Raw genomic sequence first — 17,054 nt, 5'->3', positions numbered from 1 at the left:
AGCTTTCATCTTATATTCGCAATATCCAGATTGCAATCTCAGCTTCTTGCTTGTTCTTCGTTTGCTCGCAGGAAACAGACCCTCGTGGTCAGGTTGATCGTGCTCCGGTGTGGTCAATAACCTCTCGGAGTTGGTTTAGCGATTGCTAAGGCGCGACGTCCTCGCCCGTTCGTAGTCGGATTGTCAAAGTCGACTTCCACCAAAGCGATATCCATCATCTCATCAAAAGACGGGACACCTTTGCCTCTATCAGAATTGGTTATTGAAGTATGGAGGGAACATTGACTGCGCCAGTAAGTCGGTTTTTCTTACTACCCCAGAAGGAGGAAGGATCAAGTATGTATCCCGGCATGTGCCGAAGAGGACTCAAGTGAATTCCTTATGAGGAGTCGTACAGGAGGAAGTACCAGAGGTGAAGGATTTCCCTAACGTATTTCCAGATCAGTTGCCAGGCATGCCACCTGATAAAGACATTGAGTTTTTGATTGAGCTTTTGCCAGGCACAGGGCCAATATCTAAGAGACCGTATCTGATGCCCACAAAGGATTTGGAAGAAATTAAGAAGCAGATTAAGGAGTTACTAGATAAAGGCTATATTCGCCCAAGTTCATCACCTTGGGGATCACCAGTGCTTCTAGTGGAGAAGAAGGATGGATAGTTGAGGATGGTTGTTGATTATCGTTGGTTGAACAAAGTGACGATCAAGAACAAGTACCCACTGCAAATGATCAATGATTTGTTTGACCAGTTGCAAGGAGCTAAAGTATTTTCCAAGATCGACCTACGATCAGGATATCACCAGCTGAAGATTCGAGACCAGGATATACCTAAGACAACTTTTACCACAAGGTACGGGCTTTATGAGTATATCGTTATGTCATTTGGTCTGACTAATGCGCCTGCCTATTTCATGAACATGATGAACAAGGTGTTTATGGAGTTTTTGGATAAGTTCGTCGTGGTGTTCATTGATGACATATTGGTCTACTCGAAGAATGAAGAGGAGCATAAGGAGCATTTGCTTTTGGTACTTGGGAAGCTCAGAGAACATCCTTTTATGCCAAGTTCAGCAAGTGTGAGTTTTGGTTGAAGGAAGTTGGATTCTTCGGACATGTTATATCCGGAGAAGGAATAGCAGTAGACCCCACCAAGGTTGTCACTGTGACTAAATGGGAATCACCCACGTCGGTTGGAGAGATCCGGAGTTTTCTTGGACTCGCAGGATACTACAGGAGGTTCATTGAGAATTTCTCTAAGATTGTAAAGCCCATGACAGAGTTGTTGAAGAAGGACAGCAAGTTCAATTGGACTGAGAATTGTGAGGCCAGTTTTTAGGAGTTCAAGAAACGTTTGGTTACAGCCCCAGTGTTGATTCTTCCAGATCAACGGAAGGATTATCAAGTGTATTGCGACGCTTCACGTCGAGGACTTGGAGCAGTGCTTATGCAGGAGGGAAGAGTTGTTTCATATGCCTCACGACAGCTCAAACCCCATGAGTTAAATTATGGTACACACGATTTGGAGCTAGCAGCCGTAGTGCATGCGTTGAAGACATGGAGACATTTTCTCATCGGAAATCATTGTGAGGTGTACATGGATCACAAGAGTTTGAAGTATATCTTCATGTAGAAGGAGTTGAATCTCAGGCAGAGGAGATGGTTGGAGCTCATCAAGGATTATGATATGAAGTTGCACTATCATCCCGGAAAGGCTAACGTAGTGGCCGATGCGTTGAGTCGCAAGAGTCATGTCAATACACTCATGACCGCAGGATTACCCAAGGAGTTAGCAGAGGATCTTCGCGCGAAGAAGGGAAATAGTTTCGAGAGGTTATGCAGCAGCATTGAAAATTCAATCTACCTTGATGGATAAGGTCAGAGAAGCTCAGAAGACTGACAAGGAGATTGCCGAGATAAAGGAAAGGACGAGAAAAGGAAAAGCTAAAGGATTTCATGAGGATGAGCATGATACTTTATGGTTTGAGGATCGCGTATATGTGCCTAATGACCCAGAGATAAGGAAGTTGATTCTGCAGGAGGCCCATGATTCACCATATTTGATTCACCCAGGAAATACCAAGATGTATCTGGATTTGAAGGACAATTTCTGGTGGACCAGAATGAAGAAAGATATTGCTGAGTTTGTAGCAGTATGTGATGTATGTCAGAGACTGAATGCAGAGTATCAGAAGCCAGTAGGTTTGCTACAACCATTGCCGATACCCGAATGGAAGTGGGACAAGCTAGGCATGGATTTTATCACAGGATTGCCCAGTACTCGTTAAGGCTATGACTCGATATGGGTTGTAGTCGATTGGTTGACGAAGGTAGCTCATTTCATCCCAGTGAAGACCACTTACACCAGTGCTAAGTTGGCAAAGATATACATGACCAGGATCGTATGTCTGCTTGGAGTTCCGAGCACCATTGTATCAGATAGAGGAACCCAGTTTACCTCAAAGTTCTGGAAGCAGTTGCACGAAACTTTGGGTACCAGGCTAGAATTCAGTACAACCTTTCATCCATAGACAGATGGACAGACTGAGAGAGTCAATCAGATTCTGGAGGACATGTTGAGAGCTTGTGTGCTAGATTATGGATCTAGTTGGGATGACAATTTGCCATATGCAGCGTTCTCTTACAATAATAGTTATCAAGCCAGTTTGAAGATGGCCCCTTTCGAAGCTTTGTACGGAAGGAGGTGCAGGGCACCGTTGCTATGGGATGAAGTTGGAGACCGTCAGTTGTGTGGACCAGATTTGATTAAGGAGTCTGAATAGAAAGTTAAGCTGATTCGCGATACACTCAAGGTAGCCCAGTCTAGGCAGAAAAGCTATGCGGATTCTAAATGCAAGGAGACAGTTTACGAAGTCAGAGACCAAGTGTATCTTCATGTGTCCCCACTTCGAGGACTTAAGCATTTTGGAGTTAAGGGAAAGTTAGCACCACGTTTTGTGGGACCATACAAAGTTTTGGAGCGTATGGGAGAAGTTGCTTACAAACTGGAGTTGCCAGAGGGATTGTCAGGAGTTCACGATGTGTTCCACATTTCCCAGTTGAGGAAGTGCCACACAGAGATGGCCGATATTCCTTTGAGAGATACAGTGCCACTGGAAGCGATTCAATTGGATAGCGATTTGACCTACAAAGAGAAACCAGTACAGATTCTCGAGTTTGCCAGCCGGGTCACATGCAGCAAGGTTATCAAGTTCTGCAAAGTTTAGTGGAGCCACCATACCGAGGATGAAGCCACCTGGGAACGAGAGGAAGACCTACGGAAGAACCACCCGCACCTATTTTCTAGCCAACCCGAATCTCGAGGGCGAGATTCATCTTAAGGGGGTAGGTTTGTAACATCCCAAATTTTGAATTTGGAATGTTATACATTAGAGCATCATTGCATATAATATTTTAGGGACATTTACATCTGTGCCCCTAACTCGAACCCACTACTCAAATTTGCCCCTAATTTCAAAGCATGCTCAAATTTGCCCCTCCGCCGTTAAGTCACTACTCAAAAATGCCCTTCCGTACAGTACTGTAGCACTTTCCGTCCAATACTGTAGCACTTTCCGTCTGCTACAGTACACATGGGACTTTGACGGTCAAAGGCCTTTGACTGGACGGAAGGGCATTTCTGAGTAGTGACTTAATGGCAGAGGGGCAAATTTGAGCATGCTTTGAAATTAGGGGCAAATCTGAGTAGGTGGTTCGAGTTAGGGGTAGAAATGCAAATGGCCCATTTTATTGCATTTTGGTTGATCCTAGAAATTCTAAGCAACTCAAGGACCCACGGAGAGAGTTGGGGATTTTGTTATTTTTTCATATTTAAGTTTTCACAAATTTTGAAAAGAGGATCATTTGGTTTTAATTATTTTCTCTTCAAATATTTCTTATATGAAAATAAAAGAGAGGGGATAAAATGACTTCTCCAAAATAAAGAAATATTGGAGGAAAAATATTAAAATCAAATAATTATTTTATTCGGAGTTTATTTGCTATTTTATTTGAATTAGGAAAAAATGCGTTTTTTAAAATTGCATTAGGGGCCCAAATAAATGTTCACTTTGTCCGCAATATTATTAAAGGGCCGTTAAAATTTATTTCGGGATTTTTGGAGTCCGTTTAGTATTTCTTTCGTTAGCTTTTCGGCGTCAGGATTTATTTTAAAAAAAAGGTGAACCGACCAAACCGGGCCGTGTCCGACCTGGACACTGTGGCCCTGCCGGCCTTTATAAGCTGGGAGGCCCGACCCCCACCGAAACCCTAGCCCCGCCACTCACCTCCGCCGCCGCTTCCCGCCGCCGCCACTGGTCGCTCCCGACCCGCCCGCCCCGTCAGAGCCGCTCGCCGTCGCCGGAGCCGCCGCCGCCGCCGCCATCCCACCCGCCGAGGTAGCCGCCGCTGGTTTCTCGAGAAAACCAATCGGTTTTTTCAAACCCTAGGTTTATTTTTTTAGATTGGTTCGTTTTTTTGGTTTAGTTAAATAGCGGACGTTCATCTGTACGTTAGTTTTAACGAACACTGTTCGTCCGTTAGCCGCAGACAATGAACGTTCGTTCGTTAGCCTGTTCGTTATGTTTTATTTTTCCAGGGTTTTTCCGCGATTATTTTCGATCACGATTTCTGCCCTGATCTTCATTTTAGTTTATCTTTTCGCTCGTTTATTGGAATCAGGTGATTCAATCGCCTAGATCTTCGTCTCGACGCCCTTTTTCTGTTTAACCAACTTGAACAAGATTTTGGTACTGTAAAATTTGACTTTATTCCAGATTAGTAAACAAATCTTGTTTCTTTCGTAGTTTGAGCTTCGTTGCTCCGTTTGATTTGATTCTTCTTGCAAACAGGAGTTCCTCAGTTGAACTTTCTGGTTAGTTGTCTTATTTGAGTTTTAGCCGTGCTTCTAGTTGAGTGCTTATGTATGTTATTGTTTGTTGCGATAGAGTACCCGGAGTGCGAAGCGTGCTACTACGAGTCTCTAGGTTTTGCGGATCATCAGCAAGGCAAGTAGCACTTCGATCATACCTCTTTATTACCTAGTTTTTATGCATTAGTTCAACCCTCAAACATTGCATGGTTAGGATCTGAATAACATGTGGGTCTGGGAAGTAGATGATGAGGTAGAACCTATTGCCCTGTTTATTATCAAACCTTTGGGAGTTACTTCTACGTTATGCTTATATTACTATGCTATGATCATAGACGTGGATTGGGTGAGTGTATCCATGACATATGTGAGTATTGTTAATTAATGGTTAACTTAAGGTGGCTACTTAAATACACATCTGGGTGGATTGGTTGAAGGCACCCTGGAGTACCCAGTGGTTGTCAGGGTACCTGGAGAATCCAATGTTGTCCTAGGATATCCCGGAGTACTCGTGTGATCATCCTACGGTTCACCACCCAGGCTCAAAGGGATCACAAGATTATTCATGCTAGAAACTTCCGTGTGCAGCCACAAGCCAATATGGGCTCTGGTATAGTTGAGTAAGTTGCGTGAAGCTCTTGAAGAGGTAGACTAGCAGATGTAGTGGGTTGTAGGTGGTACTGTCTACCCAGAGTAGGGAGTTAATGCTTCAGAAAGACTATGTCTCGAATCTCCGATCATGGATGTGTTCGAGTCTTGTGGGGAAAAGTGCGCAAACCTCTGTAGAGTGTACAAACTAATCATGGTTAGCCGAGTCCCCGGTTATGGACATCTTGAGTATCTGGTTCTTGGATTATCATGTTGATCTCATCACTCTAATTTAATTTGTTGGGTTTAATGATGATGCTTAATTGGGATTGAGCTGGAGGAACCTTCTCAATGTTTAACAACCACCATGATAGTTAAATAAAATTTATTCCTTTGTTGTAGGGAAAAATTGGCTTTATGCAAAACTGTAGCCATAGAGCTTTCCACCAGCCATATATGCATGTAGTGATAGCATTTATTCTATTCATTACTCTATGTGTTACATTGCCAGCATACTCCATGTGCTGACCCGTTTCGGGCTGCAACATTTCATGTTGCAGACTTTTCAAACAACGAGTAAGGTGCCATAGGTCATTGTCGTTCACTCAGCTATGCCGTTGGAGTTGATGGACTCACTTTATCTTCCAAGCCTTCTGCTATTATCATTTTTAGATGGCCTTAAGCCCTATTATTGTAATAAGTTCTCTTTTTGGGACATTCGATGTAATAAGTGTGTGATTGAAACTCTGTTATAAATCCTCAAGTACTGTGCGTGTCAGCATTACCGATCCAGGGATGACACTGATGCACAGAGACTAGACTGTTTGAGGTCTGGTCGCTACATGTTGGGGGTGGTATTGATACTCCAAAGCACTGAGGGCAACTCTTCCACCCAACAACCTGGTGTCCTCTGCAAAGGGACCATAAGCCTGGGTTTGATACCTCTCAAGATTTCTTGATTGGCTCTTTCAGCTTGACCATTAGACTGGGGGTGAGCCACCGACGATACATCAAGCCGGATATGCTCTTGTTGACAGAACTCTTTCATTGCACCCTTAGACTGATCAGTACCATTATCACTGATGATACTATGAGGGTATCCAAAACGAAAGATCACCTTTTTGATGAACTGAACCACCGTTGCCGCATCACATTTGCTGACCGGCTCAGCTTCCACCCACTTTGTAAATTTGTCAACAACTACCAGGAGATGAGTCTTTTTATCCTTGGACCTTTTAAAAGGCCCAACCATATCCAACCCCTAGACTGCAAACAACCAAGTAATTGGAATCATTCTCAATTCTTGAGCCGACACATGAGCTTGTCTTGAAAATTTCTGACAGCTATCACATTTACTGACCAGACCTTTCGCGTCAGCATGAGCCGTTAGTCAATAAAACTCATGACGAAAAGCTTTAGCAACAAGAGACATAGAGCCGGCATGATGACCGCAATCTCCTTCATGAATCTCCCTTAGAATTTCACGGCCCTCCTCAGGAGAAATGCATCATTGAAACATTATTGTAACACTGCATCTGTGTAACTCACCATTGACAATAGTCATTGACTTAGACCTCCGGGTTATTTGCCTAGCCAAGGTTTCATCCTTAGGTAACTCGCCCCGGGTCATATAAGCCAAATATGGAACAGTCCAATCAGGAATAACATGGAGAGCCGCCACCAACTGTACCTCCGGGTCAGGAATTGCAAATCCTCCTCCGTAGGTAATTTAACTGACGGGTTATGCAAAACATCGAGGAAAACATTAGGGGGAACTGTCTTACGCTGAGATCCCAGCCGGCTTAAACCATCAGCGACTTCATTTTTCCTACAATCAACATGCTCCACTTGATAACCCTTGAAATGACTAGCAATAGCATCAACCTCCCGATGATAAGCCGCCATGAGTGGATCTTTTGAATCCCAAGTTCCTGACACTTGCCGAGCCACCAAGATCGGGTCACTAAAACACCTTACCCGGCTTAGATTCATCTCTTTAGCCATCCGAAGACCATGGAGTAAGGCTTCATACTCAGCTGCATTGTTAGTACAAGGGAACATCAACCTTAAACATAACAAAATTTATCACCTCGTGGGGAAGTCAATATAACTCTAGCCCCCGAGTCTTCCAATTGCCTAGATCCATCAAAATGAATAGTCCAATATGTGTTATCCGACTTATCCTTAGGCATCTGCAGTTCTGTCCAATCATTGATGAAGTCCACCAGTGCTTGAGACTTTTAGCCGTCCGAGGCATATACTTCAAGCCATGGGGTCCAAGCTCAATGGCCCACTTAGCTACCCGACCCGTGGCTTCTCTGTTTTGAATAATATATCCCAAGGGAGCAGAACTAACCACAGTGATGGGATGACCAAGGAAATATTGCTTCAACTTGCGGCTAGCCATGAACACGCTGTACACCAATTTCTGCCAATGTGGGTATCTCTTCTTAGACTCAATGAGCACCTCACTGACATAATAAACCGGCCTTTGAACTGGATACTCCTTGCCTGAATCCTTCCTTTCAACCACAACTTCCACCTGATAGCTTTGTTGTTTGCAACCACATATAAAAGCAAGGGCTATTTCTCAATAGGAGCTGCAAGAACCGGCGGTTCAGCCAACTGTCTCTTAAGTGCCTCAAACGCCTCATGAGCCGCATCACTCCAGACAAAGTTATTTATCTTCTTCATCATTTGATACAAAGGGATGGCCTTCTTTCCTAGGCGGCTTATAAACTGGCTCAAAGCTGCAATACGACCCGCCAACCGCTGAATGCCATTGATACATGCCGGCTTTGCTAAAGAAGTGATAGCCTTGATTTTCTCCGGTTAGCTTCAATGCCTCTCTCAGAAACCAGGAAACCCAATAATTTACCTACTAACACGCCAAAGACACAGTTGGCCAGGTTAAGTATTAATTTATAGACCCGAAGTTTGTCAAAGGTTACATTCAAATCATCTATCAAAGTCTCCTTCTTCCTGGATTTTACAACAATATCATCCACATAGGCGTGAACATTGCGTCCAATCTAGCCATGAAGGCAATTCTAAACACACCGTTGGTAAGTTGCCTGGGCACTCTTGAGCCCAAAGGGCATAAACACATAGCAGAAGGCTCCAAAGGGAGTGATGAAAGCTGTCTTCTCCTGGTCCTTAACTGCCATCTTGATCTGATGATAACCAGAATAACCATCCAAAAAGCTCAAACGATCACAACCCGCTGTAGCATCAATAATCTGATCAATACGAGGGAGAGCAAAAGGGTCAGCCAGACAGGCCTTATTAAGATCTATATAATCCACACGCATATGTCAAGTGTTGTTTTTCTTAAGTACCAGCACCGGGTTAGCCAACCACTCGGGATGAAAAACTTCAATGACGAACCCTGCTGCCAAGAGCCGGGCCACTTCTTCACCAATTGCCTTGTGCCTCTCTTCATTAAACGATAAAGGAATTACTTGACCGGTTTAAACTTTGGATCCGCATTAAGAGTGTGCTCAGCAAGTTCCCTCGGTACACCTGGCATGTCAGAAGTTTTCCATGCAAAGATGTCTCGGTTCTCATGGATGAACTCGATGAGCGCGCTTTCCTATTTCAGGTCCATATTAGCACTGATGCTGAACTGCTTGGACGAGTCGCTAGGAGTAAAATCAACCATCTTAGTGTCATCTGCCGACTTAAACTTCAACATGGGGTCATTCTCTGTAGTTGGATTCTTCAAAGGAGTCATATCCGCCGGGTCAACATTATCTTTATAAAACTTTAACTCCTCAGTGGCACGGGCCGACTCAGTATACACTACATCACCCTCTTCACAATCTACAGAAACCATTCTATCACCATGCATCGTGATGGTGCCCTTATGACCCGGCATTTTAAGCTGCAAATAAACATAACAAGGCCGTGCCATAAACTTGGCATAAGCCGGCCGCCCGAACAAAGCATGATACGGGCTCCAAAGGCCACTTCCAGGGTTATCTTACCCACTTGATATTCTGACTTACCAGGTACCACCCCATGGAAAACAGTAGAAGACGTTTTAAGATCTTTGTCAGTCAAATTCATACGACAAAAAGTCTCATAGTAAAGGATATTCATGCTACTACCCCCATCCATGAGCACCTCCGTAAGTTTATACCCTCCTACCTGAGGAGCAACAACCAATGCCAATTGACCAGGATTGTCAACCTGGGGCGGGTGATCCTCCCGGCTCCATACAATAGGCTGCTCAGACCACCTCAAATAACAAGGTACTGTCGGCTCAACTAAGTTCACCGCCCGCTTATGGATTTTCTGATCTCGCTTGCATAGACTTGTGGTGAACACATGATATTGACCACTATTTAGCTGCTTTGGATTACTCGGATAACCAGACTGCTGTTGCTGATTCACTTGGCCAGATTGTTGATTGAAACCACCTTGACTGCCTTCGCTCTAAAAGCCAGATCTTGAACCGCCACCTCCAAAACTAGGCCCATGAGAGCTGGAACCTGAACCGCCGTGCGGGCCATGATTTTTTAGAAAAAATTTAGAGTTTCTATACTCCCTCATGATGAAGCAATCCTTCCACAGATGACTGGCCGACTTATCCTGGATTCCGTGCTTTGGGCAAGGTTGATTCATCATGGTCTCAAGGTTGAACTTTGGCCCTCCAAACCGGGGCGCTGGCGTTTTCCCCTTACGACGCTGATTATTACTCTGCGTATTGGTGTTAGCCACGAAGTCTAACCCGCCATGTCACCTTGACTCGCCATTGTCACCTTGACTCGCCATTACCATTGTCACCTTGACTCGCCATGTTATGTTGTCCCTTTGCATTGCCACTCTTCTTACCTTTCCCAATCTTCTCCTCATCAGACTCAAGGTATTTAGTGCTATCAGAGTCGGCATACTAGATGAGAGCCGCCATGAGCTCCCCCATATCATTGCAACTGCGCTTAAGCTGCCCCAATTTCTGCTTAAGGGGAAGAAAACAGAAATTCTTCTCTAACATCTGGACTGCTGAACCGGCGTTGATACTGTCCGATGAGTGTATGAAGGCTGAGATCCGGCACACCCAATTGGTTGTTGATTCGCCCTCACCCTGGATGCAAGTGTCCAAATCCAGAATCGACATAGGCTGCTTGCATGTGTTTTGAAATTTTGAATAAATCGCTTTTTCAACTCCGCCCATGACCCAATGGAGTTAGCGGACAACCCTTTCAACCAAGTACGAGCCAGCCCATCCAACATCATGGTGAAATACTTAGCACATGCAGCATCACTAACATCCAGCATCTCCATGGCCATCTCATAGCTCTCAATCCAAGCCTCTGGGGGGCTGATCCGCCGTGTAGTTAGGCTCCTTGCGAGGGCCTTTGAAATCCTTAGGCAAGCGTTCATTGCATAGAGCCAGCACTAAACACGACACACCCAAGGTTCTAGAGGTCACTCCTGCCTCGACATACGCTAACAGATAAACTGGAGATTGTTGTTGAGCCGCCAGCTGAGCTGCCAACTCTGCCTCACGCCGCGCTCTGCCCTAGTCCACCAAAGTCTGAGCATCATTACCAGCATGCGGTGGGTCAGGCCTACGGGGCTGAGTACGGTGCTGCTCGCTGCCCGACACGGCCGCTTCATCAATGTGTCTGCTGTAACTCCGGATTGGATGCGGTATTGAATGAATCCGATCACGACTGTATGAATAAGCCGCTTGTTGAGCCATCGCTGTCTGAAGAAGTTCTCCGGCTCTCCGTATTTCCATTGCCGCTGGCGACTCACCCTGAACCGGGAGAGCCGCCAATCGAGTAGACGCAGCTATCATGTTATCCAAAGGATTAGAATAATGACCCGGGGGCGTCGGAACATGCTGAGGAGGGGTCAAATTCAAACATGGGGGGTCTGCAGCAGGAGGCTGAACCGGTGCTCCAGCCACTGACTCCCCAACAGCCCGATCCACACTAGGCGGGTTACTAGTTCCTGCCCCAGGCGTGTTGAAAAGATTGCTCGCATCGTAAACCGGGGTTAAACGGCTCACATGCCTTCTGTTGAAGACAACGTTTGATGCATCCCGGTCCAAGCTCAAGCGAAATTTATCTGCTTGAAGACATTCTGACTCCCTCTCCAAGGCGGCTTGCTCCATTTCCATCCGGGTGTTCTCAGCGTTTAGATCCTCCTTGGCTTGGGCTATCTCATCAAGCAACTTTGCAACATCCGCGTTATGCTGTGTTTGGTTCGCCGGGGTCACCTCTACCATCAACAACGTTGCCAGAGCCTTTAACATATCAGATAAAACTTGAGCCGGCGGGAGCACAGGGCCTCCTGCACCAGCTGCCATTGTCGTCACTGAACCGGAGACCATTGCTGCTGCAGTTGAAGAATTCTGCCCTGGCTATGTACCGGCCATGAAGATGGTAACCCGATTTGGCGGCTCGTATGGGTCCGGAATACTGAGCCCCCAAGCCCACCATCTTGAACTTGATACATGGAATTGGTCTCACCAGTTGAGGACTCATCGCCTGAATAGACGACCGTTTCACCACTGGATTCAGATCCTCCTTGCAGATCTACTCCTTGAGTAAAGCCAACAAAGACGTGCTTTGGGGCGGCTTGAACCTTGGCAGGTCGCACGTGCTGAGCCGTCTCGGCGATGTCGGTGCAGATGTCCGGCTCAGCTTCTGACTCACCAATCTTGCCGATGAAGACATGAATTCCACCGAAGGAACCACAAAAAAATAATACACTTTCGTGATGATACGTGTTTGTCACAGTAGTTCACGTTTGCTATCATGCATGTACATCCATGACAATTTTATGACAGAATCAAGATAGTCATACCTATGCTGTCGTAGAAGTGTTCCATGACATTACCAAAATTATCATCATGGAAGTGTCCACTTCCATGACGATAAATCGTGTGTCATAGAAGTGCGTTCGTCAAGGGTGACCGACACGTGGCATCCACCGTAACGGCTCGTCGTTAAACTATTGGGTCCGGTTTTTGATCTGATAACCCGTTAACAGCCCCGACCAATGGGGATTTTCCACGTGTAAAATCATCATTGGCTGGAGGAAACACGTGTCGGCTCACCGTTGGGACAGATGGCATCCAATCATTGGACCGAAGGCGCCTATGATACGTCGACAAGTGGCATGGCCCAACAGAGGCCCATTCCCGTGAAAAGGCTGACCCATTTGACTTGGTCAAAAGGTGGCGGGCCGGCCCACAGAAAGTCTGTTAACGGCCTATTCGCATATAGCCCGTTTACAACCTGCTAACCCAGCGCCCATTACGACCTATCCGAATTAGGCCCAGTAGCGTCATCTGGGCCGTCCAATATGATTCCAGCCCATTTTAACTTCTGGCCCATGTATGGCCCATGACGTCTTTCGACCCATATGAGGCCCTTTGTAACTCTTGGCCCATTAACGGCCCGTGGTGGAACTGGCCTGTAATGAACAATGTATCACTTTATACCCATTAACGGCCCATTATTCCATTGGGCCATTTCCAGCACATGTTATCTTTCGGCCTTCTCAGGGCCCATTTATTCTTGAGCTCATTTCTAACATTCGGTTACTTACGGCCCGTTACTGTAATCTTTTGCTTGTGGGCCAAATTCAGCCCGTGGTTATAGTCGGCCCGTTTGTGGCCCATTAATACGTTGGGCCATTTTCATAGCGTCATCAAATACGGCCGATTAACAATGACCCATTATGGTCGGCCCATGAACGAACGATTCCAACTCTAGGTCGTTTACGGCCATAATGTGGTCTATTATCGGCCCATGTTTGGCGAATCGACCATACGGCCCGTAGAAGGCCCATTGTTTCTATGCCCTGTAGAAGGCCCATTGTTTCTACGGCCCGTAGGAGGCCCAGTGTCACTACAGTAAATATGTAGCCCATGGTTATCGTGGCCTAGTTTAAAAAAATAGGTTATTGCGGCCACTAGCAAACCGCGGAAAAAGAATTGCACTGACTGCAAGCAAACAAATAAACAAGACAACAAGGAAATAAATAAGCAAGCAACTTACGTTTGGCTATCACGGCTATTACACATATTACATCCACTGGGCATCAAAGTTTGCCACGAGTGCAAATATAGGGAACAAAGCAGCATATCATATACACTGGTTGTCAAAGTTGGCGACCAGTGCAAATAAACACCGCAGCAAAACAAGTCCAGAACTGAAACCACTTCAGAAGATCTCAAGAAATAATATCCTGGGTACCCATAATGCTGGCAAGATGCTTAGCAAGCTTATTAACTTTCTCTTGTTTGGCGCTTAAATCCTCCAGCGCTTGCTGTTGCACCAGAAAGTATGCATCTGAATTCTGCAGGGACTTCCTCAGTCCTTCAGCTTCCTGTTGCAGCACATCTGATCGATGTCTTTCAACTTGAAGTTGAGACTCAAGAAGACAAACTGATTCAGGCAGCGAGTATGAAGAGCTTGTGCCAGCAGTAGTGGCTAGTAACTCGAACACTACGTCAAGACAAGACTTTTGGGTTCTCTCACTGTCGTCAAGATAGTGCTATCAGCTTTCTTGGAGACCAACAGGGGTATCTCACTATCTTGAACCTTATCTGCATTACTTCCTTTACCATTGCATAACGGGGTACTGTTCTCCAATATTTTGTACGCATTCTAAAAGAGAAACAAGCAGACACATCACAGGTTTACCATGTTGTATATGAAACTCATTTTGGTAAATCAGTTCAGTAGTAAAGTGGACAGGATAACAGCATGAAACAAACATATATCTATGTACCATGATCACTTTATGGTCTATATCATGCTAGTTTTTGTTTCCAAATCAAGATAGAGACACAGTTCAAATAATATTAGTTCAAGACAAAGCAGAATAGATTGAATATAAGTGTGGGAAACTATAGAGCAATAACAACACTTGTAATATGCTTGACATGAGAACATAACTGTTTATTCAATTGAAACTGAAATCAACATAGAGCAAGTTACAACAACAAACCAGTTAGAGAAACAGGTTCTAAACATACCTGTTGCACCATTGGAGTTTCAATTCCATCCTTCAAATTTGAAAATAGTTGGTATGAGTAAATACAGTGATGCAAGAGCAAAGGAGTATGAACCATAGAACTAGACCTGACCTGAGAACAATTCTTATTCTCCTTTAAGCATTGAGTTGGGATTTGGAGTGGTGGTCCTCGTGCTCTGGGCACTGCAGTTCCCTTACTAACTGCTCGTGTTTGGGTGCTCTGTGGTGGAGACGGTGCTGTGTCAACTGGAACTGGGTTACTATCTGTCGGGGTTGGGGTTAGAAGGGGTGTAGCTAGTTCTCTGTCCAACTAGGTAGGGGTACAATCTGCGAGAGTCTGGGTTATGTGTGGTGGGGCTAGTTCTTGGGCAAGTACAACCGTGGTTCTATCTGCATCAACTGGTAGCACTATCTTCTCTGAAGACCGTGTTGTTACTCCCTTAGATACTGTCATCACCCTCTCTAATTCAAATGGCTTGATAAACAAGAAAATTAATTGAATGGACAGACATTGTATGATAGACAGGTGCAATCTATAGTGGGGAATAAAAGAGGGCATGAAATAATTCACATTTATGTTGTCTAACCAAACAGGATAGCATGACACAATTTCACATATATGACGGCTAACTAAACAAGATAGCATGACACAATTTCATATTATGATGGCTAACTAAAAAAGATGGAAAGACATAGTTCAAAATATGATGATATGTAAACAGGATGACATGATATAACTATATAATGCGTTTATTAAATAGGTTGACATGCCATAATTCACATACATGCTTCCATAGGAAGCATGATAGCATGATATAATTGACGGATAGAATGACATAATTCAAAATATGATGACTGTAAACACTAAATAGGATGAGATGATATAACTATATGATGTCTTTATTAAATGGGTTGCCATGCCATAATTCAGAGAGATGTTGTGTATGTAAACATGATGGCATGATATAATTCAAATATATGATTTATATAGTAAGCAAGTAAGCAGATGGCAATCCATATATGACGTAAAAACTAAGCAATGCAAGACAACATGCATGACATGGGTAATATAACCCTGCCAAGTTTGAGCATAGACCTCAGGGGGGAAATAGGACTGGTCATCAGTCTCTGGATCCTCCTCTGAGGAGCTCTCTGTAACCAGCAAGATGTCTGCTTCAGCAGGTAGCATTGTTTACTCTGAATACCTTGTTTTCACTCCAAATACTTCCATCATCGCTTCAAATGGCTGATGCACAGGAAGAGTAAAACGTTGTCGACAAATGGAACACGTAATACAAAAAATGATAGCATGGTATAATTCACATACATGATGATTGGCTAAACAACATGGCATTGCATAATTCACATATATAATGCCTTTGCAACAAGATAGCATTGCATAATTCACATATATAATGTCTTGCAACAAGATGGCAATGCATAATTCACATATATGGTAATTAGACACTAAACAGGTGGCATTCACACAAAGCATCTCTAAACTAATCAAATGACATAGCAATGCAAGAGACCATACACACAATATGAGCAACATAACCCTGCCAAGTTAGAGCATACACCTCGGGGAGGGGGGGTGGAAATAGGACTGGTCATATGTCTCTGAATCCTCCTCTAAGGAGCTATCGTAACTAGTGAGATATGCGCTTCGTCAGATAGCATAGTCTGCTCTGAAGACCTTGTTTTCACTCCAGAATTTTCCATCACCGTGTCAAATGGCTGATGCACACTAAGAGTAGTTGAATGTACTAACATTGTTGACAAATGTAATACGTAATGAAAAAAGGATGGCCTGATATAATTCACATATAAGATGACTGACTAAGCAGGATGGCATTGCAAAATTCACATATATGATGCCTGGCTAAACAAGATGGCGTTGCATAATTCACATAAACGATGAATAAGCTAAACATATGGCATTCACACAAAGCATGTCTAAACTAAGCAGATGACATATTTGATGTATAAAGTAAGCAATGCAAGGCACCATATGCATGATATAACCAACATCAGCATGCCAAGTTAGAGCGAAGACCTCAGGGGAAAAATAGGAGTGGTCTTCTCCTTCTGAATCCCCCTCAGAACGGATATCTTCCTCTCGATTACAATCAGAAATGGGTGGATGGGGGGGGGGTCTACCTTTGCGCCTACCATGGAGCGGCGTTTGCATGCAGTTTTATTGCCACACAAGGCTCGTCTCTTTTCCTCTACATGTTCAGTTCCATTGTGTACCATAACTGACATGCATAGGAATAAGACATAGTGAGATTATGTGGTGCATGCAGAAATCCGGAGTGATGGTAGCAACCTGTGGATAGACCCAAAACCATTGATAGCAGGCAGATAATGGCTTCAGTTAAAAAATACAGATAATGACTTCTTTACTGTTTGTTTCCCACCCAACATGAAACTCATAGTAGACACTAGAGATTAACCAGATAGTAGATATATACTATTGATTGCGGCCCCGATATGTACCCCACAACCATTTAAGAACTCAAGTTTGACCATTAGTTTGGAGCTGACTCAGAGTCTAATCGATGAACAGGACGATACAGTAGCATGTAATATTAAGTGAT

Source organism: Triticum dicoccoides, chromosome 5B (genome assembly GCF_002162155.2).
Source record: "Triticum dicoccoides isolate Atlit2015 ecotype Zavitan chromosome 5B, WEW_v2.0, whole genome shotgun sequence".
NCBI classification, from domain to species: Eukaryota; Viridiplantae; Streptophyta; class Magnoliopsida; order Poales; family Poaceae; genus Triticum; species Triticum dicoccoides.
Note: the sequence above shows the minus strand (reverse complement) of the source record.